We start from the raw sequence: 23,721 nt of genomic DNA on the forward strand, positions 1-23,721 counted from the left end.
CCTGTAATACTTAAAGCAATGACCACAGGCTGTAATTCCCAACGACTACACCTCCCTTCGCACATGGAGAATTCAAGGTTTGCATTTTGGCTGGTTGAATCCACAGACACGGAGGGGGGGAGGACTCTAGCTCCTATTCTTTAATGCCACTAAATATGTGAAGACCTCTTCAAAACAGCTGTAACACTAGACTCTAACTAAAAGCTAGCTGGATCACCATGAGTGCATAGCAACCATACGTAATGCATACAAGTCAGAAAAAATACCAGTGAGGCACTGTTGCCCGACTTACAAGGCCTCGTGACGACAACATGCACACTCGTAAGAATAACCTAGAACCTGGAAGCTATACTTTCTGGGGGAAAATAAGTCGTATCGAGTTGTCTCACGACACTGTAGCTTGCTGTTTTGGAGCCAGCTCAACACATCTCCATCCTTAGCAGTGGTCCTGTCACTTAAGGGTGTTAATAGGATGCCCCAAGTGCGAGCTTTCAGCTGTGAATGCTATGGATATAAAATCAGAACAAATCAGAGACAAAATCAGAGTCCTTGGCAAATGGCAAAAACCTGCAAGGAAGGGGATGAGGGCTGGCTATCGGCCAAGAGTCTGGTGCTGCAGGGAAGTCTGGTTGCAAGGTACATTTTACACCCCTGGAGATAAGCCTTCAGCACAACACTACCCATGTGGAAGGAATATTAAATTTCATCTAGTGGTCCAAGACCTGCCTCTTCCACATGGCAACACACACAGTAATCCTAACTATGATCTTGCTGACTTAAAGACAGCTAAGATTTCACTTCTGGCCCATCAGGAAACACCACTACAAGGTGACTGGGACATTATATTATGCTTATATCATATTACAAGGTGACCAGGACAACAATGCCTCGAGATAAGGTGACTGTTCAACAATCACTTTGTAGTGGAGCCTTTCCAGACAGCCATGACCAAAGACTTGTTCACTAATAATTGCAGGTGGCAGGCCTTGTGTCTGCCCCATCTGGGATGAGTGTTAGGGTAGTCAGAAGAGACAGACCCTGCTTAGCAAACATTTACTGCAACACAGGCCAAGCTGTGGGGCAGGCCATATGTCTCTCAACTCCACGTCCTGGATGCCCTGGAGGAGGCAGGCATTATTTCTTCCCTAGAGTTTAAAGTTGAACAGACTCCACTGCTGGCAACAGCCTAACCAGACAGCCACATCTATCCTGGAAGGAAAAGGGAGCTCTGAGCTGATGGACGAATGAAATGGGACCAAGGACAGAGAAAGGAAGGAGGCTATGCAGGTGTGAGCAGAAACTGAAAACAGTTCCAACAGGAATATGTACATCCAGCACAAAGTAAAGCCTACAGGAAGGCCTCAGAGCACTAACGCTGGGGTCTGGCCATTCAGAGACTCCTGGAAAGGCAGGCCACCAAAACCAGAGCCCCGGTCATTTCCAGCTGATAAATTTAGACAGCAAAAGCTAAAAGGCAAATAAGGCTATTTTAAGACCTATTTTAAAAAGATTTATCTTTATTGCTATTTTTATTTGGGTGCTTTGTGTGCATGTATGTATATATACCACATATGTGCAGTGCCCAAGAAGGCCAGAAGAGGGCACTGGGTGTTCTGAAACTGGGATTACAGATGGTGGTGAGCGTCCATGTGGGTCCTGAGAACTGAGCCCGGTCCTCTGCAAGAGCAGCCAGTGCTCAAAAATGCTGAGCCATTTTCCAGCCCAATTTTCACTTTCTTGTCATAAGAAGAAGACATCTTACGTCTTCAAGAGAGATTGTAGATGGACTCAAGCTGTTCAGCTGTGGTTTTAAGACACATTCATGCTTAAGGCACATGCTGTCCTCTCTCAAAAGAAGAGAGCGCTACCTAAAGAACCACTTCGGAGAAGTGTACAGAATCAGGGTGACGGTGGCGCGAACAGCCACTCAGCCTGAATGCCAGGCCAGGGATGCAGCTCAGTGGCATGTATGAAGCTCTGCAATCCATAAAGCCAGGTGCGGTGGCTCGTTCCAATGAGCTCAGTACAGGTAAGGTTATCCTCCAGGTGCACAGCAAGTTTGAACTCAGCCTGGGCCACAGAAGACTCTGCTTCAAAATAACAAATGAACCCTGAGTATCCTGAACGAGGAGGGGATGGGGTGGCTCAGTGACTAAAGGTGCTTTCAGCCAAGTCTGAGGACCCTAGTGAGCTCTCCAAGGCCCACACGGTGGAAGGAGGGAACAGAGAACCATCTGTGACCTGCCCTCATGGAGTAAAGAAACATTGTAAAAATTTAAAGCCTAAACATCTTGTGAGAGAGAGAGAGAGAGAGAGAGAGAGAGAGAGAGAGAGAGAGAGGGAGAGAGAGACTTCTCTATTATGTGAGATCTGTGTCACTGGTTTTAAAGGTAAAATGTACTGATGTTTAATAAGGAAAAGCTTTAAAAAACAAAAATATTAAGAAAAACCTCAATACATACTCAATGACAATCATTTATAATTGGTGGGTAGTCTCCTGGTATCTTTTCATATTTCATATCTTAATAGAATGGCATCCTTGGCATACAATTTCATAGCTTGCTTTGAATAAGAAGTTGTTTTATAAGAAGTTCTGATGTCAGTATGTGTGTGAGTGTGCGCACACGCGTGCACTTGAGACAAGGGTTCAATAATATTATTAGATGAATGTCTTTTTAAAAAAAGATTTATTATGTATATAGTGTTCTGCCTGCATGTACACCTGCAGGCCAGAAGAGGGCATCAGATCTCATTATAGATGATTATGAGCCACTACGTGGGTGCTGGGAATTGAACTCAGGACCTTTGGAAGAGCAGTCAGTGCTCTTAACCTCTGAGCCATCTCTCCAGCCCTAGATGAATGTTTTTAATGCCTATGTAGTATTTTATTTCTGTGAATCTGACCAGTCCTCAGTGTCTAATACTTCTGGTTGTTTCACTTAATTTTTGGGGGGTGGGGTGGGGTTAGATTGAGACAAGGTCGCACATTGTATGCCTGGCTAGCATGGAATTATGTATAGACCAGTACATAGGAGAGGCTGGCCTTGAACTCACAGAGATCTGCTTAATTCCGTTTCCCAAATGCTGGGATTAAAGGTGTAGGCTACCATGCCCAGCACTTCTGGCTGCGAAGAAGTCCATTGTTTTAAATATTTTATATTATTAATGTATTCATAAAAATCTACATAATTTAAATACTCCTTTAACTAAAGGTCCTAAATAGTCTGAAAATGGCAACTTATGGTCTAAGGATATGTGCCCTTTTAAGCCTCTACATGTCACACACACACACACACACACACACACACACACACACACACACACACATTCTGAACTACTAGGGAGATTTAGAGTCATGTTTCTTGCTCAGCTATTTTAATCATACCATATACGTGGCATGCATTTTCTATATATTAAGAAATAGTTTCATGAAAAACATAATTTTGGGGTTGGAGAGATGGCTCAGTGGTTAAGAGCACCGATTGCTCTTCCAGAGGTCCTGAGTTCAATTCCCAGCAACCACATGGTGGCTCACAACCATCTATAATATGATCTGATGTGCAGTGTATACACAATAAATAAACAAATCTTTAAAAAAAGAAAAACATAATTTTGTATGGAGTCAAAACATTTCAGATGGCTAAATCCTTATATTCTTGAGGGAAATGAAGCATCCAGAGCTTAGAACACTGATGCTATGATAATAAACTTGAAAACAACATCTAGGCAGCTCAGTAAAGCTGGTAGAGCATGGAGCTAGGGAAAACACCATCCAGTGTGTGGCAAGAACTGGCCAGCCAACATCACACTGGGGAAAATCCACCCTTGCCACTGGATGCCTCACCAACCTTAGCCAGCTACTGTGGAAATCTGTACTCTTAGCCAAAGGGAAGACTGGGTGATGGACTGTAAATTAGTCAGCACAATCCATGCAACTTCTGGGTAAGCACCCAAAAGCATACTCTAAGTGTGTCATCTTTCTATGATCAACAGGACACTTGGCTGAAAATGACAACTGGTCAACTGATGACAAAATTAAAAATTCAGCACTACTTAGTGAATTCTTATCACACCGTCGTATCAGCCATTTCTTCCTTCCTTCTTTTTAGATTTACTTATTTGATGTGCTTGAATGTTTTGCCTGCATGTATATGCACCACATGAATGCCTACAGAGGGTCGTGAGCCCAGGGCCTCTATAAGGTCAGCAAGTGCTCTTAACTGCTGAGCCATCTCTCCAGCCAGATACTGTTAATATTGTGTAAAAGGTCCACCAGGCCTGATTCAGAATGTATCCATACCCCAGCGAGGTCCCCTGAAGCTTCAAGCTCCTGTGATGTTAGAGGCACAGGATTTAAAAGGATGTTATTATTTGAGAAGAGGAATCAGTATGCAGCCCAGGTTGTCCTGAGTGCTGGGATTCCACGTCCAGCTCACAGACTTCCTGGGAAAGTCACGTGGGCAGATGCTACTTTGGTCAACAGTTGAAATTAAATTATCTTATTAGGAAGTAATGGTTACTTCAGCTGGTCAGAGGAGGGGACTATTCTCAGAAGGGGATTCTCAGAAGGGACAAGGAGACTGGCGAAGTAGGCATTCCATTAAGCACTCTGGGCTGCCGGGAAGCAGCCACTTCAGAGGGCCCTTCCTTACCCACGAGCCTGGCTCGGCCACTGGCTTGGTCTGTGGAAGGAAGGGACCTAGCGCTGACTGCCCCGTCGCTGAGCACTCCAGCCGGGGTTTTGTATTAAAATGTGTTTACTGATATGTGCACTATGTGATACGTGCACTATCAACTCTATTGACTTTCTCCACGTGATGAAACTGTGTGATTTATAACAACAGGCCCAATACTGAAGCACAGGACGTAAATTTCCCTTTGAATCTCCTTTCCCCTTCCCTATACCCACATCCTGCCTCCCAGAGGTAGGTATTTCCCAAGTTTATTTGCAGTACGGGGGATTGAACCTGAGGCTGCACATGGCAGCGGCCACTCTGCCTGCTGCAGAGCTGGTCTGGAGAGGCCTATATATAGATGGATTGGATCCAGGAACTTAGATCCCTCTGTGTTTTGCCTTGGTAAAGGCCTTGAGCCCTTCTGTAATTGCTCCATCCAGAATGACCTCCCCTTACCTCTCCTCAGTCTTAGGAGGAAGGGCTCTTTCCCAGTGACCTCTGTATCCCATAGGGTCAGAGACTGATCTGAGCAAAGGCATGGTTCACGTGCGCCGCTCACGGCAAGGGACGGGAATGCAGGCCAGCCTTCAGCAGCTTTTCTATTTCAGATTAGGATTATTCCTCAGATTAGCCTCCCCAGCAGGAGGACTGAGCATCCTCACAACACATCAGCCTGTGTTCTGCTCCAGTCAACAGCTCAGGCCTGGCCATGCTGTCAGACAACCAAGTCAGCTGAGCGTACCGAGACAAAGGGCCATTTCATTTTACACTCTCTCATTTGGCAGTTGAAAGGACACTGCAACTCTCAAGTCTTCCCGAGACAAATCTCTGCTTCTGTGGAAAACATTAGCAAGGCTCTGAGGAAAAGATGGGCTTCTCATGTCAAACTTTGAGGTGTTACTTTTAAATTCATGCCACCAGTAGATGAAAGCAATGATTGCTGCCGGCTGCCAGGCAGCTACTCTACACGCTTTGCTTACTTGCATCCTCTGACAGCCCTGTGGACAGCCACCATGCAGGCTTACAGGTGAGAACTGTGGGACGGCCCTAGTCCAGAACACTAACACTTAGCAGTTATATAACCTGCTCAGCGTCACATGACCAGGAAGTAGAAGGACTGGGATTTGTGCTCAGATCTACCTGTGAGGCCAGATCAACTCAGTTTCCAAAGGACTGGGAGGCGAAATGCGCGTGGCTCTCAGGACCTATGCAATGTTACATTCGAGCCCTGGGAGGGAGTCCTGACGCTGTGTCTCTCGCTCCCACTCTCTGCCCACTTCAACCCTCTCTTCCTCGCTTTCCGGAACCAGCAGCCTCGAGGATAAGCTGAGAAGACTTCAACACCCAGCTCTGTATTTGCTTTCTGTTAGTGGCTGCATATTTTTAAAAAGAAGACCTCCCAAAGTTAGGATGTGTGAGGAAAATTTGTTATTTTTTAAGGTGGCAAGAATAAATATTTAATTAGACACTCTGACATTACATTCTGCCTGGCCTTGCAACATCTCAGACAATAAAAGAAGCCTTTGTCTACAGGGCTAATTACAGACTACTAAATTATTTTTATTAAAGCCCTTTGTACTGTTAAGAGTGACAAATGCAGTGCTGTGGCAATGTAGAATAGCGCCAGTCTGGAAATGTGAGTTCTAATCCTGAGTCAGACACTAATAACCACCAGCAGTCATTTGCACGGTGACAGTTGACAGTGTTTTCACATACTTCCTACATTAGTCGAGTCACTTAACTCTTAGTGTCTCATCAAAACATGGAAATGAGAACATTATGACATCTTGTGTCCTGCCCAGTTCTCACACTCTAAAGGGAGAGAAATTCAACATTCATTTAGTGAATTCTTATCACTCTGAATGACTCTAGGATCCTCACAGACATGTCTATAATCCACAGCCCATGCATTCTGGTCCCCAAAACGACATCTTCTGCTCACCTTCTGAAAAATGCTCCTTGCCTAAATTCAGGGATAACTCATAAGAGGTCTGCTACATTTCTGGAGAGTACCCTATTATGGCCCTTGAGCTGGACGCTCATATGGGAAGTTCGTTTTGTTCAGTGGCTACTAGCCTGCCAGCGTCTAGTTAATCACCTGAGCCCACAGAGAGTGCGGGATTAGAGGAGGGCCTCAGAGATGCCCACCTTGACAATGTACAGGCTCTTAGGTGGGGCAGCCCTGCATCTTCAGAGAAGTGAAAACACCACTCTAACTGAAGACACACAAATATCTCCTTCAAGGCTTGCTACTTCATGCTTCTGAAACTAGGATATAGCTCGGAACACACACAGACACACACACACACACACACACACACACACACACACACACCTTACCTAAAAGCTGTCAGTAAATGTCAGGTTTGTCTCAAGATCAAGGAAATACAGTGCTATAAAACCACAAGATCTGGCACACACCTTTTGGTCTGACGTTGTCCAAACCATGCCCCTCTTCCTGATCTGAACAATTACCTACAATAGCAGCCAGGCAGGCCTATAAGGGAGGTCCCAGTCTTGTTTCTTAAGACGATCAGTTTATAAGCATTCAGTCATTAGCTCATAAAACACTGGTATGGATTTCAAAGGCGAATCAAGCCATATGAAAGCCGCTCTGATGTTCTGAAAAGGTACTATCGCCCAGCAAACTGCAAACGGAACATGGCACCTCACCCTTGCCTGGTCTCTCTAGCCTTGACACATTTTCTTGCTTAACTCACCACCCTCCACCCCAGTAATAACACTGATTCCCAAAATACACTCAGCCCAGGAAGAGCAGCTCTCCAGCACAGCTGTCTCCTCCTGCCCTCCTCGGGTATTTGGGCGAGCTATGCGACCACGGAGAGGACCAGGAGAAGGAATGTAGCTCCCAGGCCCCAGAGTCCCCACTGCACCACAGGCAGGTGCATCTCACCAAACCGCAGACTGGCATTCGAAACAGAACAAACTCCACTGCTGGATGAGGGCCTGTCATTTTCCTGAACTTCATCTCTATGTTTAAAACTAGGGCGACAGCCGTCTTTGCTACTGTAAACTAATCTGATGGGCATGGGGGCAGGGAGTGGCCCCGAGGAGGCTGCCAATAGGCCATGAGTGAGCAGAGCCTAGGAACAAAATCTCTGCAATCTCAGAAACTCCTAATGAGCGGGTCTTTCAGCATGAGTTTTAGGAGTGAACTATGCCCCTCTTTTGTAGCCTGCAGTTAAACAAACAAGCAAACAAACAAACAAAAAATAATCAAACAGACCCAACGCCCCTTGTTCATTAGAACTGCCTTACATGTATTTCCTAACACTACATCGAAGTCTGAGAGAAAAACAAAAAGAACTCAAAGGAAGCTGGCAATGAGGTACACACAGTAGTTATGAGCCCTCGAGTTGGGGCATGTCTAGGAAGAACTTTCTGGCTTCAGCTGAGCTTCTAAATAGCTTGGGACTCCATTTCAACACTAGGTACTGCAAAATGGGCAAGCTGGTAGGTGGCAAATAGAACCCTGGGAATTGCTTCCGCCAGGCGACAGCCCCCACCAAGCCTCAGAGCTGCGGGAGGCAGGGATGCAGGCCTCAGAGCTACTCCCTGAGGGACTCTCAGCCGCTCCCCCGTGCCACGCTACTCAGACTGTCAAAACCCACGATTGCCAGATTGGTTTCTTCACCTAATGCACAAGTCTTGGAAATCAAGTCCTGCCGAAACCCCTCATATAATCAGTAAGCACTTGCTGTTGTTATCACCAGTCTGACTTCAAACCTCACGTATACCAAGGTTGTAATGTGACTTTTTAAAGAAAAGACATTAAAAGAGTCCTGAAGGATGCTTATTCACAAAAAAACGCACTGGAAGCACGAGAACTTAAGCTCTCAAGCCAACCGCGGCCCCCTCCCTCCACTCCCTTCTCTTCCCAGCACAGTGTGGCCAGGGCAGTGGCTCAGCACACTGGGAGGCCACCATGCAGGAGCCCTGTGCTCCCGCCCGACAGTAAGCTGTTCACAACATAGCTTGACTCCTCTCAGCAAAACCTATTCGGAAAGCCACGCCGGCTCTCTGCAGCTCTTAAACTCTCCAGGCCTGCTCTCCTAAGCCGATTCGGGCACGAGCAGGTCTGGAGCGCGGGTGGGTAGGTACCCTGGGGTCCCAAGGTTTGGACCAATACAACGTCCCCCTCCTCCAAGTCGCCACTGGCTGTCTCCCTTGTCACTCTTTCTCGGGCATATCACTTGGGGAAACTAGACGCCTGGAGATGTCAGGCCCCGGAGGAAAGAGAAGGGACAAGGGACAAGGGCAGACAGGAGGGAGTTTGGGGGAAAATACAAGGCCATGGGCAGAGGTGCGACAGCGCCACGTCTAGAGGCGAAGAACCCCTAGGTGAGTCCGAAGGGAAGGAGAGAGGGAGGACAGGGTAGGAGGAGTGGCTAGGGAGGCCTGGCGCCACCGAGGGGGCCACCGAGGACGGAAGACCTGAGGAACGGGACAAGGATGGGGGTGGGGGCTGGCGGGGATGGGGAGCCCGGTTCCCCTCCCCCAGCCCGGCCCGGGCCTCCCGCTGACTCAGCCCCACGGCGACCGTGGCCTCGGCCCCGACTCACAGTGCGCGAGGCGGCTCCAGCGGAAGCGGCAGGGGAGGGGGACGGGAGGCGGGGGCTCTGCGGCAGAGGCTGCGGCTCCGGCCGGCGGCTCCGGGGCGGAGGGTCCTAGCAGAGGCCGCCGCGGTCTCCGGCTTCAACGCACAGAGACTGCGGGGGACGAGAGCACTGCGCAGGCGCGATGCGGCCACCGCTGTCAGCTGGAGCGGGCGGGGCCAAGGCACCCGCCGTCTCCACGGCAACCGGGCGGCGAGAGGCGGACAACCCCTACCTCTACCTCGTCCTAGCAACGGCGGCAAGAGGTGCGGGAGATGAGAACAATCCCTCTAGATCGCCATAGTTACAAGGAGAAGAAACCGCCTGGTAAACGTACGGCTGTACCGAGGGAACGCTTTTACCTCGTCACCATGGCAACTGGGAACAGCCCCTTCCTTTTTCCTTAGCAACAGGGTAACAATTCCTCCACCCTGTCTAGTTGAAGAAGGAACAAGCCTTTACTTCTGATTCCGCAGTAGCGGGATGGTGGGATCTTTCTCACCGCTTCGGCAAAGGCAAAAGTGGAGACTGTTACTTCTCTTTCGCTGACTGAAGAGGACCGAAGCCGGATTTGATGATCTTTCTGGCTTCTTGGCTTCCAATCGCGGTCTGTTACTCCAATCTTCACAGGCGTGTAGTTTTCTCTACCTCGGTCAAACACCCCTTTTAGCCTCCCACAGGAAGCTTGCACCTTTACCCCTAAGTCGGGCTGACAGAATGGCATTTAAAATACATATTTGAGGGGTTTGTTTGAGACAGGTTCTCCCAGCCTAGTGAATTATAGACTCATGCTTAAAATTCCAGAACTTGGGAGGTGGAGGCAGGAGGATGGCCGACAAGCTCAAGGCTATCCTGGGCTATGGAATGACATACTCTGTCAACAACAAAACCAAAACAAAAGACAGGTAGCCCGGTGGCCTTGAACTCACCATCTCTGCTCAGCTATCCCTTCCGTATTTACCCACCGTACAGTCGCTCTCCCGGTGCACTTGCCAGCAGCTCTTGTTCCTTCCTCTGGCCCACTAGCTGGTGTGGACTCTTTCCTTCACGCATAGGTCCTTCTTTGCGATGCCCATTCATGTCCCCAAATTCCTTGTTCCAAGTGTGTTTTGGCGGATCTTTTTCTGGTTTTGATATCTCCTCTTTCTCTCAATGCCTGCAGTGCTTGGCCCACACTAGTGTCTCTGGGACTTCGTCCTGGCCAGCAGCATTGAGAGATCTCATCGGCTTGGTGTCTTGGTACAGATGTCTTCTGTCTCTCCCTCGCCTAGCCCAGGGTCCCATGGACGTCTTAGGTCTTACGGTCTCCTCTGTGTGCACACCTTTTTTTGTTACACACATTTTACCGTAGTGTCCTTCGTTTACATCCGCACTTCCGTCTCTGCAGTCAGACTCTGTGTCCTGGTGGGCAGGAACTCTGTCTTATTCATCAGCTGCCTTGGCATCTAGGGCAGAATGTGACACACAGAAGAGTCCCACTAAATGTTTATGTAATTGACTCAAGTGAAGACAAAGGTTTTCATTCTCCCTCCCTTGCTCTGACTTAACCGCCTCGGACTGTCAGTCCAGACCGTCCTTGCCTATGCACATACTTTGTCATTAACTACTGCAGCTGCTATTTTAGCTGGCGCATACTCTTACCAAGATTCTGACCATCTAATAACCGAGGCTCCGGCATTTCCTAGCTCTTGAAGCCTCACTTTCTGCAGCCCTCCCTTCTACACAGCCATAAGTATTTCCACTGAGGTGTACGTTCACACTGATTGAAGATACCCTCCTCCTCCCCTTCCTGACTCTAGTCACACTCTGTGCGAACACAAGCTTATTCTGATTACATTCCTTTGGTGAACATCAATGGATTCTTCCGGACACGTTTGTAGTGAGAGTTTTGGTTTCTTAAAAAACAAAACAAAACAAAAAACCCAGTTATGTTATATGAGCATGTTTATGTTTTAGTACCAAGTGTGGGATATGGGGCTGCCTCAGATTGTACACAGCAGCCAAATGTGATTGTCTTGGGCACTAGCAGGGGGTGTGAGTTTTGCCAGCTGCAGATAGATTACGTTTGGAATTCTGGGGACTCCTGAGAGGGTATAAATGCCAGAGCCCAGAGATGGACTGGGTCATGAAGAAAGAGGGGGAGGAGGAAGAGAAGGGGAAGGAGGAAGAAGAGGAGGAGGAGGAAGAGGAGGAGAAGGAGGAGGAGGAGAAGCAGCTGCTGATCTCTCTGCTGCCTGCCTCTCCCCTCTTGCTGCTGCTGCTTCATCCAGCTGCTGCTTTTACTGTCAAGTTTGCTATTGATGATTTGCTGGTTATCCTGACGATGAAGATTGGACTTGCGCCAAGGAACCCAACCACCCTAGTCAGCAGGAAGTAGTCTAAAGAGGCCTACATCTCCTTTCCCCTCTAACCTTCTGTCTCTTTTACCTGGCGTTGGAGTGTGGGAACGGATTGGCTTGGACAAGGGTGGTAGATATAAGAACCCAATAAAATATGTAAAAAAAAAAAAAGTGCCAGCACACATTGACATGCCAGAGATGTTATGCTTTCTTTGAGTGACTTAGGAGTTAGCCTTTCTCTTCCAAGTCTCCTTGTCTGGTTTCTATGAATTCTATCCTAGGATTACTAGGGACTACTGACGTAGTCTCCCCAAATTGGTGCCTCACACAGGAGGCAAGACAATCATTCTAGAAAGCACTCTATTTATCCTGTCTCCCAGACTCTCTCTGTATTAACATTTTAAGGTTACTTTTCTGATTTTATATAACGAGTCACCATAACTTTTATGTTGTAAACAGTCATTTCATTATCTTAACTTCAGTGGGCTAGGAATTTTCTCACACAAAAGAGGAGACAGATGAGAGAGAGAGAGAGAGAGAGAGAGAGAGAAAGAGAGATGAGACCTGACATCTAGTGAACCAGTTCCTTCCCCTCCCATTTAAATCAATTTTCAGGAAAAAGTTATGTTTGACAAACAATTCCCAAGAGAAAGTGTTAGAAAGGTAGATCCCAGTTCACACTTGGCCCTGGCCACAGAACTGGAGAGCGGAGATGGCTTGTACCCACAAGGTGTCTGGATGCTGTGAAAACAGGGGTGGGATTACAGACTCAGTCCATTTTCTTCCCCTTTGTGAAGCTGCAGGTGTAGACCTGAGTGGTGTAGACAAACCCTGAGTAATCCTGAGATGAAAGACTGTAATTATTGAATCATCATCTCTCGTCACAGGCAAGAGGGTCATTCTAGAAAGCACTCTACTTATCCCGTCTCCCAGATGCTCTCTGTGTTAACATTTTAAGGTTTGTTCGTTTATCTGATTTTACACAACGAGTCACCATAACTTCTATGGTGTAAGCAATCATTTCATTATCTTAATTTCTGTGGGCTAGGAGTTTAAGATGACCTCATTTGGCTGGTTCTAGTGTCCTTGCAGTCAAATAATGCCTTATATATCAGGGCCTTTCTAGATAACCTCCTGTCTTCATGGAATCTCAGAGCTAGTTTTGGTTTTCCTACCATCTGGAGGCTTCAGGGTAGTTGGGCAACATAGTAGTTGAAGGCTTTAGGGGTAGATGTTCCAATGGAGAGAAAAGCAAAATCCCTTCTATAACCTAGCTTCAAAATTCTATAGTTGATTCATGTCCTGTTAGAAACACACACACACACACACACACACACACACACACACACACACACACACACCCTGGCAAGGCAGGGAGCATAGATCCCATGTTTCAATAGGAGAAAGGTCAAGTTATATGACAAAAGTATGGACCGTGTGTGTGTGTGTGTGTGTGTGTGTGTGTGTGTCCTAGGATTAAAGGTTTGAACCAGTACATCCAGCCTCTACCTTATTTTTTGAGGCAGGCTCTCTGACTCCACTGGAGCTTGAATGTCGTTCTCTAGGTGTGGCTCATGTTTTTAATTTTTCAAAGACAGAGTGTTGCCCTGGCCTAGATCTTGACAAGTTGGCTATGCTGGCTGGACATTGAGTAGCAGGGATCGACTTCTCTTGGCCTCTTCAGCCCTGAGGTTCTACTTGTGGACCACCACATCTGTATCAGCCCTGGGGTTCTGCTTGTGGACCACCACAACTGTATCAGGCCTGGGATTTACTGACTGAGCTTTCCTCAGTCCAGACAATTTATCTTCATGCTTAATATATGACAAATAATGTCTTTTTATTATCTGCTTACTTATTTTTAAAAAGGTTTTAGGTAGCCTGATTAAACTCAGTATGTAGCTGAAGCGGGCCTTGAACTCTTGGTCCTCCTGCTTCTGCCTCCCAAGTGCTGGGTTACAGGTGTGTGTAACCTGGCTTCACCCCTTCTGAAGACCAAATTATACACCTTTGTATGTTGATATCACACTTTACTTACCCACCCTTTGGCTACTGTGTTCTATGCTACTTTAAACATAGGCACACAAACATCTGAGACCTTGTTTTAAATGATTTGGGGCATATATTTAGAAGTGGAATTGTTGGAAACATTTATTACTTCTGTTTTTTATAATTGTCATCATGTCTGTGAGCTGGACTCTCATTATAATCTGACTTTGCCTTTAGCTTTGAGACTATTTCATATTCTATTGGCTACCTATACATCGTTTTTTGGAGGGGGGATGTCTCTTAGGATCCCTTTTTTCATCGTTTTGAGATGTGTTTTTTTTTCTTCCTGTTGTTAGTGTTGAGTGTTTTCTGGCAATTGACCTCTTATCAGATATATAAATTGCCATCACTTTCTCTTATTCTCTGGGTTTTCTTTTCACTCTGCTGATACTGTTTTTTTTTTAACATGCATTGATGTTTCACTTGTATGCATGTCTGTGTGAAGGTGTCAGATCCCCTGGAGCTGGAGTTACAGACAGTTGGGAGCAGCCATGTGAGTGCTGGGAATTGAACGCCAGTTCTCTGGAAGAGAGCCAAGCCATTTCTCCAGCCCCCTTGATGTATAAGTTAAAAAAAAAAAAAAGATTGCAAAACGCAATTTGTTCATATTTTCTTTTGCTGCCTGTTAGTTTGATGCTCTGCCATGACACTTTTTGACATTTCCCACTCTACCTTGTCCCATAAGTGTAACCGTGAACACTGGATGGTCCCCAGGGTTCACCTCACCACCATTCCTCAGAAGAACCCCTTCGTCTTGTAAGACTGAAGGTTTCTAGGACCTTCTGGATCCTTCTATTTCCCCATTCTCCATACTTCTCTCACCTAGAGTCCCAATAGGATGTCCTCACCTCTTTCCTGGTAGGTGTAGACTTTCATGGGACATGCCCCTTGGCCTAGTGTCCAGTTATAAGTGACTCTTCTGCTTCTGGGTTAACTCATTCATTATGATCATTTCTAGTTCAATCCATTTGTCCACAAAATTGTGAGAATTCTTGTTTTTAATAGCTGAGTAGTATTCCATTGCGTAAATGTACCACAGTTTCTTTATCCAGGTTTGTGTAGAATCTTGGAACTCACTTTGTAGACCAACCAGGCTGGCCTCTTGAGTGCTGGGATTACAGTCATGCGCCACCACTGCTAACAATATCTTTTACACCGAAATGACTAAATATATGAAGTAGATGCAAAACCTCATGATTTTGAAAATAAGACTTTTAAAGAAAGCTGGTGTTCCAGTGAAGAGGGTCTTCACACAATACCGCCCATGCGTGTGGGGCTACTTGAATGCTGAAGTTTGTGAAACACTTGCTTGAAGACAGGAGTCTAGGCTCCTGCTTATACTAGACACACTGCCTGACCATTTTGACTCATTCTCCACTCTTATTGTGTCCTTCCCATGTCAACGGTTCTCGACAAATATAAAAGCAGCTACTTTCCACCAACAAGCAACTGTTTCAGGCTTAAGACTTAAGCTATGGGGTGGCCTCTTTAGTTGAGCATCTGTGCACTGCGTGATGACTTTTAGTGTTATCTCCTCTGTGGATTGTTGTGGGCTGAGCTCCTTGGGCATCTTCCTAGTGGTAACATTTCCATTTTCACATCAAAGGCCCAGAGATGTTCAGTGCCTAAGACTACGGAGCGAGCAAACCTCAGGAGTTAAGTTCTAGCCAGGCGGGGGTGGCGCATGCTAGCTTTAGTCTTAGCACTCGGGAAGCAGAAGCAGGCAGATCTTTGTGAGTTCGAGGCCAGCCAGGGCTATACAGAGAAACCCTGTCTCAAAAAACCAAAAGGAGAAAAAACAAAACAAAACAAAACACAAACAAGATAAAACAAATAAGCCAAGTGTGGTGGCACATGCCTTTAATCCCAGCACTTGGGAGGCAGAGGCCTGCGGATCCCTGAGTTTGAGGCCAGCCTGGTCTATAAAGAGAGTTCCAGGATAGCCAGGGCTACACAGAGAAACCTTGTCTCAAAAAAACAAACCAGAGCCTGGTGTGGTGGTACACGCCTTTAATTCCAGCACTCAGGAGGCAGAGGCAGGCGGATCACTGTAAGTTCGAAGCCAGCCTGGTCTACAAAGCGAGTCCAGGATAGCCAGGGCTACACAGAGAAACCCTGTCTCAAAAAACCAAACCAACCAACCAAACAAACAAAAATCAAATAGAAGTAGGCCCTGAAGTTATGACACCAATATCGACACTTTGCCATGCTTGCTCTACTTTAGACTACAATCATTTGTCAATATGTCTTGTCCTCATCTCTCTTCTGTAGGACTGTCCTTGGTTCGCTTTTGTGCTATCTAATGCAGGCCCGGTAGATGACACATAGGAACTTACTAAATGAAAGGTGGAACATTCAGGTGAGCCAAACATAAATTACCAGATGAGTATGTGACATCTTAATTAAAAGTAAATTCTGATTTTTATTTTCTTTTCAGTTTAGCATGCCACAAATGCTATTCATGACATACTTATTTTTATGTAAAGTTCAAATTTAAGTGGCTGTCCTGTTTTATTTATTTGGAGACTTGGGTGAGTCAACTCTCTTCAGAGAGTTCCAGATATGAGCAAAACAGCTATGATCCCTCCCTGGCACGCTGCCTGTACTGCATTAAGGGGCTCTGGGGTCTAGGACCAAGCATAAAAACTGGCTGTTTTTCCTTGAGCCTTACCTGTTCACTTCCTAGTGGCCTGTGGCTTAAACCAAAGTAATCACTCATGAGTTTAGAGCGCCATCTGCAGATCTTTCTGGGAAGTGTTTTCTGGGAAGAGTCCAGCCCACTCAACCTGGAAAAGTCCGGTGGACTTCCAGGAGGCCAGGCTAGGAGTGGATGTGGATGAGGCAAGGAAAGATACACTTTTCTGGCCGCTGCTGCTCTGGCCACGGCAGAAGGCATGCCAAGGGAGGCTAATACCAAAGGCTTTCCTGTCCCAGAATCCTCTGCTTTACCAGTTGTTTCTCTACATTTTCCAAGGCATGAAGACCACCCCCCCCTTCTCTGTATGTATGATGGTTTCATTTGACATATAAGTTTTTAGATTTCACTGAAATAAAATGTATGTACATACATATACATTGTGTGTGTGTGTGTGTGTGTGTGTGTGTGTGTGTGTGTAATCAAAGCTTTTTTCCCTAAAAGTTTTGTAGCTTTAGCTCTTAGATTTAATTTTTTTGGTCCATTTTGGCTGAGTTTTGCATACTGCGAGGCAAGCTTCCGGTTCCGATTCTTTCGCGTGTGGATATCCATGTGTCTAAGCACAACTTGTTGAGAAAACCGTTTTTCTCCACTGAATCATCTTGCAATTGCTACTGGAGTTGTTAGGGTCAGAGTCTGGGCCCTGGCAGCTCTCACAAGCCAGGCTGGGCCACCATCCTCAACAGACAAGTAATAGTAGCAAACAGAAAAAGATTTCACTCAATATATCCACCCTGGAAGAACAAGTAAAGAGTGTCAGTGGTGCCCCAAGTCCATCTTCAGAGTTCTGGCATGAGGTTTAACTGTAGGGCAGGAGGTGTGCTTAGCTGGGCAGTTCTGGTCCTGCCCTTCTCTGACCCAACACTGACTTCTATTGTTGGCTCGCAGTCTGTCCTGTGTCATCAGCTCAGTGTGCAGTCTCCTTCCAGGAGACAAGTCCCCTCTGGCTGATGTCAAGGTCTCAGGCTTTTCCTTCCCTAGCATGAGACTTCTCGGGGGTGGGCAGGGGAGTAATGCCAGTTCCTTAGCATCCATTGTCTCAATAGTCTGCCAGCTGAAGGGGACCATGTGTGTCCTTCGAATCTCTTCAGTGCTGCCATGTTGCGTGTGCACTTGCTACGGTTTGGATAAGGGTTGAGTGTGCTCCCTAAAGGCTGCTGTGTTGGAAGCTTGGTCCTCAGTGCAGCGGGGCTGATGTGGAAGGAGACTTAAGAGGAAGGCCTTCTGAAAGGTAATTAAGTCACTGGGGGCGCCATCTTCCTGAAAGGATTAATGATGGTTTCAGCAGGTCCTTCCAGATTTCACTCCTCTGAGTCCTTTGCGGTTTCAAATCAATTTTAAAGCCAGTTATCCAGTTGGAATTCTGATGGGGATTTTTTACAGGATTTATGGATCCATTTGGGAACTATGACCACCTTAATGATATGAAACCACTGGATTCATGGCCATGAATCATCTTTCATTTGTCTAGATATTTTAAACATTCCTTGAAGTTTAGTGGGTTCCAGAGCACAATTGTTCTCTTTGCCTTGCTAAATTTGTTGCTAAACACCTTAATCTTTTTATTTTAAAAATGGTTACACATATGTCTGTGTGCCGAGCGTATGTATGTGCATGTATTTGCATGTATATGCATGAGCCCGAAGCAGTCAGTTCCCTCAAATGGCAGTTACATGTGATTTCAAGCTGCCATATGGGTGCTGGGAACTGAATCTGGATCCTCTCCAAGAGAAGCAAGCAGCACCGGGCCACCTCTTCAGCGCTCTCTATTCTTTTTGATGCTATCAGAACTGGAATTCCTGCTTTTTAAATTTCACTTTTGAATTGCACAAGTCTTGTTCTACACCAGCAGGAAGGTACTTCGCACACTTCCGGCACATGTATATACGCACTTACCCTGTAAGCTCCTCTGTGTGTGTGTACACACTGCTGACAAAGTTGGCACCTCTAACCTTAGACAAGGCTGCATGTAATAGACAACAAGATGCATCTTCTACATGTTAAAAACTTAGTGTTGAGGGACAGAGCCAGGACAAAGAGTATGATTCCATCAACCAGAGCTCAAAACTAGACAACACTCATTTGCCAGGGAAGCAGTTATACGCTATGGGCACTGATGACAGGAAGGGCTCACCAACTTCTCAGGTGCAGCAGTGTTCTGTCTCCATCTGCACAGTTATTTTATACAGGGTTATGAAGCTGCGCATACAGATCTCAGAAGTTGATTGTACACATTTCCCTTAACACTTGCGAAAAATGTCAAGGAAACAGGTAAGACCCTGCTTCTTTATTGACTACTTAAGCCACTCCAGATGTGTCACCCTATCATGTACTCTTTTTGAATTTTGCTTTTGGCCATAACACCTACTTCCTTTTCCAAGCAGCATTATGTCCACTTTCCCTCCCAAGCACCCTTCCTTGAGTTTAGAAGGGTCTTTTCCTCTACCCACCACAAGATATTTCCTGGAGAGGGGCTTAGTTTACAGCCAGGTATAAAAGAAAATATATACATTTGATGGTTAGGGTATTGAGATGTGACAGTGATCAAGCTGCCACTTGCTGTGTTCTCTCTCTCTCTCTCTCTCTCTCTCTCTCTCTCTCTCTCTCTCTCTCTCTCTCTCTCTCTCCTCTCTCCTCTCTCCAGTTAGAGCCTCAATTGAATCTGTATGCATAGCCATTTCCTGTAGCATTGCATGGTAGTCAAGCAGAATCTTGCACAACATGGTTCCTGATCTTGGTGGCAGAGGATAGATAGGTGAAGCCATGGGAAAGAACATGGTAAGGCTCCTTGGGGTCCTACTTCTGGGATGCTGTGGCACAGCTCTGTTCGTGACGTCTTTTCATCCAGAATACCTTGCAACACAGACCTGCATCATAAACTTAGCTCTGCCTCTCTCCTTCTTAAAATTTCCTTATGCAATTTCTAAAGTAATGACCTCATGTCACCTTTAAACTAGAGCAGACTGTCTTCATCTTGCTGCTGTTGACATTTTGGGTTTAACAAGTCCTTATTGTGGTGGCTTATTCAGGGTGGCACACCCTGAATAGACTGCCCAGCAGTGTCCTGGAGCTCTATCCACCAGATTCCAGCAGCCCGTAGTCAACTAAGTTGTGACAGCCAAAAGGATGTCCAAATAACCCCTATGCTTGTCCCCTGGAGGACAAAACTGCCCCATGATGATCAACTCCAGTCCTCTGGTCTAGAAGGGAGCCCCACTCTGCTCACATCGGGTTAAACCATTATGGTTCCCAAAGTATTGGCTCTGATTAGTGAATGGATCTGGGTTCCAGTTCCCATGACGACGATACCAGATGAAAGTGTGGCATCTGAGGAACAGAGTCATGAATGGAAGGTAGCTTTCTTTCATTGCCTCTAGTACCAAGAGTTTAAAAACCACAGTGCAGACATCAAGGAGGAATTACAAAGCATTATGAATAAAGGCACTACTAGGGCCATGTCACAGATGGTTTACTCACAGAGACTTGGCTGTTGAACATCCAAATAAATGCCAGCAGCCCCCACATAACAACTCTTCCTAAGATGGGCCTGAAGTTCCTCTTCTCGGCCACCAGAAATTCTGATGACACGCTGTCATGAGAGCAGGCCTCTAAGGTGTTGCTACTGAAGTGTCTTGTCCTTGGGACTCAAAACGTGCCTGGTCCCCTCCAGGTGTTTTTCCAGGAGTTTCTGTCCCCTCAGGAATAAAGGGGTCAAAAAGCCTTTCCTGAAAAGTCTGTTAGTGACGTTAACCCCTCAGACGCCTTGAAATGTGGCATGGCCGGGGGCTGATCAAGAGAGGGTCTTCCAGGTCGCCAATCCTGCCGAACTCAGGCCAGTTAACGATGAAGAATTTCAGCAACACAAGAAGTACTGGGAAGATGATGCCACTGGAGTACATAGAGCTGCGTGCGACCGTTTCCAGCTCAGTGGCCTTGGATTTACAGTGAGTTTTCCCCCAGAGGGGCTTGGAGAGCATTAATTCCTATAACCATGTTGTCAGTCTGTGCACTGAGAAATGACACACAGAAATCCCATCCCAAAAGTACGGCCTCCTTATGTGAACAAAACTAGCCTATCAAGGAAAACTTCTGCTGCACCCGTGTGACTAGCCAGAAGACAGTGCTCATACAGGATGTGGATATCACTGTAACGCTGGACATTGAGAAGAGTGGGTGGGTTAAAAGCTCAGTGTGTTGGCAACGTTGTGTGAAAGCTTCTCATAGTCAGATACAGTAATTCAAGGCCAGCCTGCTCTACATGGCTCCATGCCTGCTGGTGCTTTACAGTGAGATCCTGTCTCAAAAACAACTATAAGAGCACCCCCCACCCCCGCCGCCAAAAAACAGCAAAAGCAATAAAAGGAAAGAAATAAAAGCCTTTTTTTCAATTAGGACGCTAACGCCCATCCTTCCCAGTATCATTGTTTCTTTCTCAAACCTAGGGCTCCCGTGAACCCCTTCCACAGTTCCTAATGTCACTTGTGCCCGCCTGTGAGTCAACCTGTAATTCCAAGTTAAAAAAATCAAGGCTGGGGCTGGAGAGATGGCTCAGAGGTTAAGGGCACCGACTGCCCCTCCAGAGGTCCTGAGTTCAATTCCCAGCAACTACATGGTGGCTCACAACCATCTACAATGTGATCTGATGCCTTGTCTGCCCTGCAGGTGTACATGCAGGCAGAGCACTGTATACATAACAAATAAATAAATACTTTCAAAAAAAAAAAAAAAAGAAAGAAAGAAAGAAAGAAAGAAAGAAAGAAATCAAGGCTGAGGACTCCCTGTCTGATCCTAACTTTCAAGCCCAAAACTGTGGTTCTTTTCCAATGGCACATATAGTAAGGATTGCAGTCTTCACAAGCGCTTACCTATACACTGCCTTGGGCGATGCAAACAGCCTATCCCACGTGACAGTGCCTTTTCTTTCCTTTTTGAGACAGGGTCTCACTCTGTAGCCTTGCCTGCCTTTGTCTCCTAAGCACTGGAACTAAAGGTTGTCTTTGCCTCAGTCCATATATTTACTATAGATCTGGAGCAGTTAGTCGAACTCTACTGTGCTCCCCAGTGTGCTGTGCAGATTTTTCTCCATAATCTAGAATTTTCTCAGTAGGTTGTGTCTTTGAGGATTAAGAAACCACCACAAGGCCGGGTATGGTGGTGCACACCTTTAATCCCAGCACTCAGGAGGAAGAGGCAGGTGGATTGCTGTGAGTTTGAGGCCAACCTGGTCTTCAAAAGCAAGTCCAGGACAGCCAAGGCTACACAGAGAGACCCTGTCTTGAAAAAGCAAAAAACAAACAAACAAACAACAACAACAAAAAAAGAAAGAAAGAAAGAAAGAAAGAAAGAAAGAAAGAAAGAAAAATCACCACAAAGTACCACACAGTAAATACCAAAATTAACAATACACTCACTCTACTTGAGATGGGGTCTATGTATATGTGACCCAGGCTGGCCTCACACTCACAATCCTCCTGCCTCAACCTTCCAAATGCTGTGACTATAGCTTGTACTTCACTCATTTTAGTGTGAGTTTAGCCAGATAACCCCTCTTCACATGCAAGGGGTTTTGAGGTCTAGTGGCCATATTCAAAGGTGGAGTTCTAGAAAGCAAGTGAGCAGACAAAAGCCCTTCAAAGACACACCGAGGCATTGGGATGACTCACTTGTCATGCCTTTATGAGGACAGAGCCTCTCAACTTCTGCTGAATGGAATCCGGGTTGTAGGCTTCCAAAATGGTAGCTAGGGGAACAAGTGCCAAAGGGTAGGTGTGTGTGTGTGTGTGTGTGTGTGTGTGTGTGTGTGTGTGAAGCCTAAATCCTTTTCTTTTTGTTTCTATTGCCTCCTTTAATGTTTCCTATTTCAGGTAACATGCCAACTCTCCCAGGGATCTGGCAGAAAAGTTTTCTTTTCCACCATCAGAAATTCTGGGCTTTCCGGTAAGGGATGACCCTTAAAACAAATGTTTATTTTTAACCTTTTTCCTTTTATATTTCCACCAGACCTGGCCTAGACCGCCCAGCAAGCTGCCACCAGATCAGAGTGATGAATCAAAGCTGTTCTCCTAGCAACGGAAGCATCACATAGCCGCTTTAAAGGAGGCTTTCTGCCAGGTTACCTCTTCTTGAATAAACACAACAGAGGCTGAGTGAGAAGTAGCTACAGTTTAATACAAACCTGCACCAGAGCACAACGTATTGGGCTGTTTTGTTTTTGCCTCAAACGGTGGCCAAAGCACAGGACCAAGTGTCGTCTTGGTATTGACACAACCTTAGCACCATGACATTTACAGAGGATCGAGGAAGTCACTTGGGTGCTGGGGTGCTGACAGCTCCACTCTGACCCCAGGCTGTGCCTGCCACCTCAGCAGCTGGAGGGGGTTTGGCTTCCATGTGGTTCTGTGGTTACTGGGTCAACATAAGAGATGCTCTCATCATGGCATTGGCTTGATAAGAGACCTACTGTGGACTCCTAGCACTACACACACGCACACGCACCCACGCACACACACCCACACGCACACACAGAGTAGCACAATTTTCTGGTAATTTAACCCCACAAACCTAGAGAGCAGCTAAGGCAAGAACAACAGTATTTATTCAGCAAGTACAAGACCAGTTTGAGAGCTGCATTCGGAGCAACCAGAGACCCTTCTTGTTCCAGCCAGCAGCCACTGGACCTGTGATGGGGCCGGCTGGAGCTCTGCATGGGGCAGGGAGTGGACACTGGGGGATGATGGTTTGTTGGGCTCCTGGGTGAGTACAGTCTATGAGGGGGTGGGCTTGGGTCTATAGAAGGGTGGGGGTAAGTGAAGTGGAAGGCCTTAAGTGGCCCCTTGAACACACACTCTCCCACCACGCACATCACACGCCTCTCGGGTGGAGACACTCAGAGTAGGTAAAGCATTCCTGGTCTGAGCCAGGTGGCCTGCCCGCTGGCCCTACCACCCCTTGGATCTTTGGCATCTGCCCAAGGCCCATGATCCAGCAAGGGCAGAAACAGACAAAGGTGATGTATAATCTAGCTATGGTGGCTTCTGTGTGTAATTCCAGTGCTTGGAGAAACGAAGGCAGGATTGCTGTGAGTTCAAGGCCAGGCTACATAGGCAAGACTTTGTCGCAAGAAGAAGGAAAAGGAGAAGGAGGAAGGAGAGAGAGAGAGAGAGAGAGAGAGAGAGAGAGAGAGAGAGAGAGGAGAGAGAGAGAGGGAGAGGGGGCAGAGGGGGAGGGGAGAGACAGAGAGGCAGATACTTTCTGTTACCCATGAAGGCTTTTCCAGGGTCATGAGCTACTGTGCCCCTGGGTTATCAATCAGTCCTTTCAGCTCCCAAGTGAGAATAACGGGGATA

General features: G+C 46.5%; 1 protein-coding gene and 1 long non-coding RNA gene across 4 annotated transcripts in view; one reads left to right on the plus strand and one right to left on the minus strand.

The window, feature by feature from the left end:
- MAPRE3 (microtubule associated protein RP/EB family member 3) overlaps window positions 1-9,444 on the minus strand; it is a 46,199-nt gene extending 36,755 nt beyond the window's left edge. The window contains exon 1 of one of the 3 annotated variants that reach the window (XM_084793065.1): window positions 9,260-9,444. The gene's annotated coding sequence lies outside the window, so the exon portion shown is untranslated. The remainder of the gene's footprint in view (window positions 1-9,259) is intronic. The other 2 variants (XM_084793064.1, XM_084793063.1) reach the window with 2 other exon arrangements.
- LOC311603846 lies at window positions 2,545-22,512 on the plus strand. The gene is made up of 3 exons (XR_014781286.1): window positions 2,545-9,038; window positions 19,024-19,153; window positions 22,376-22,512. It is a non-coding gene; the product is annotated as an uncharacterized lncRNA (long non-coding RNA).
- The last annotated feature ends 1,209 nt before the right edge of the window (window positions 22,513-23,721 follow it).

This window comes from Acomys minous, assembly GCF_964271855.1.
Source record: "Acomys minous genome assembly, chromosome: 8".
Taxonomy (NCBI): domain Eukaryota; kingdom Metazoa; phylum Chordata; class Mammalia; order Rodentia; family Muridae; genus Acomys; species Acomys minous.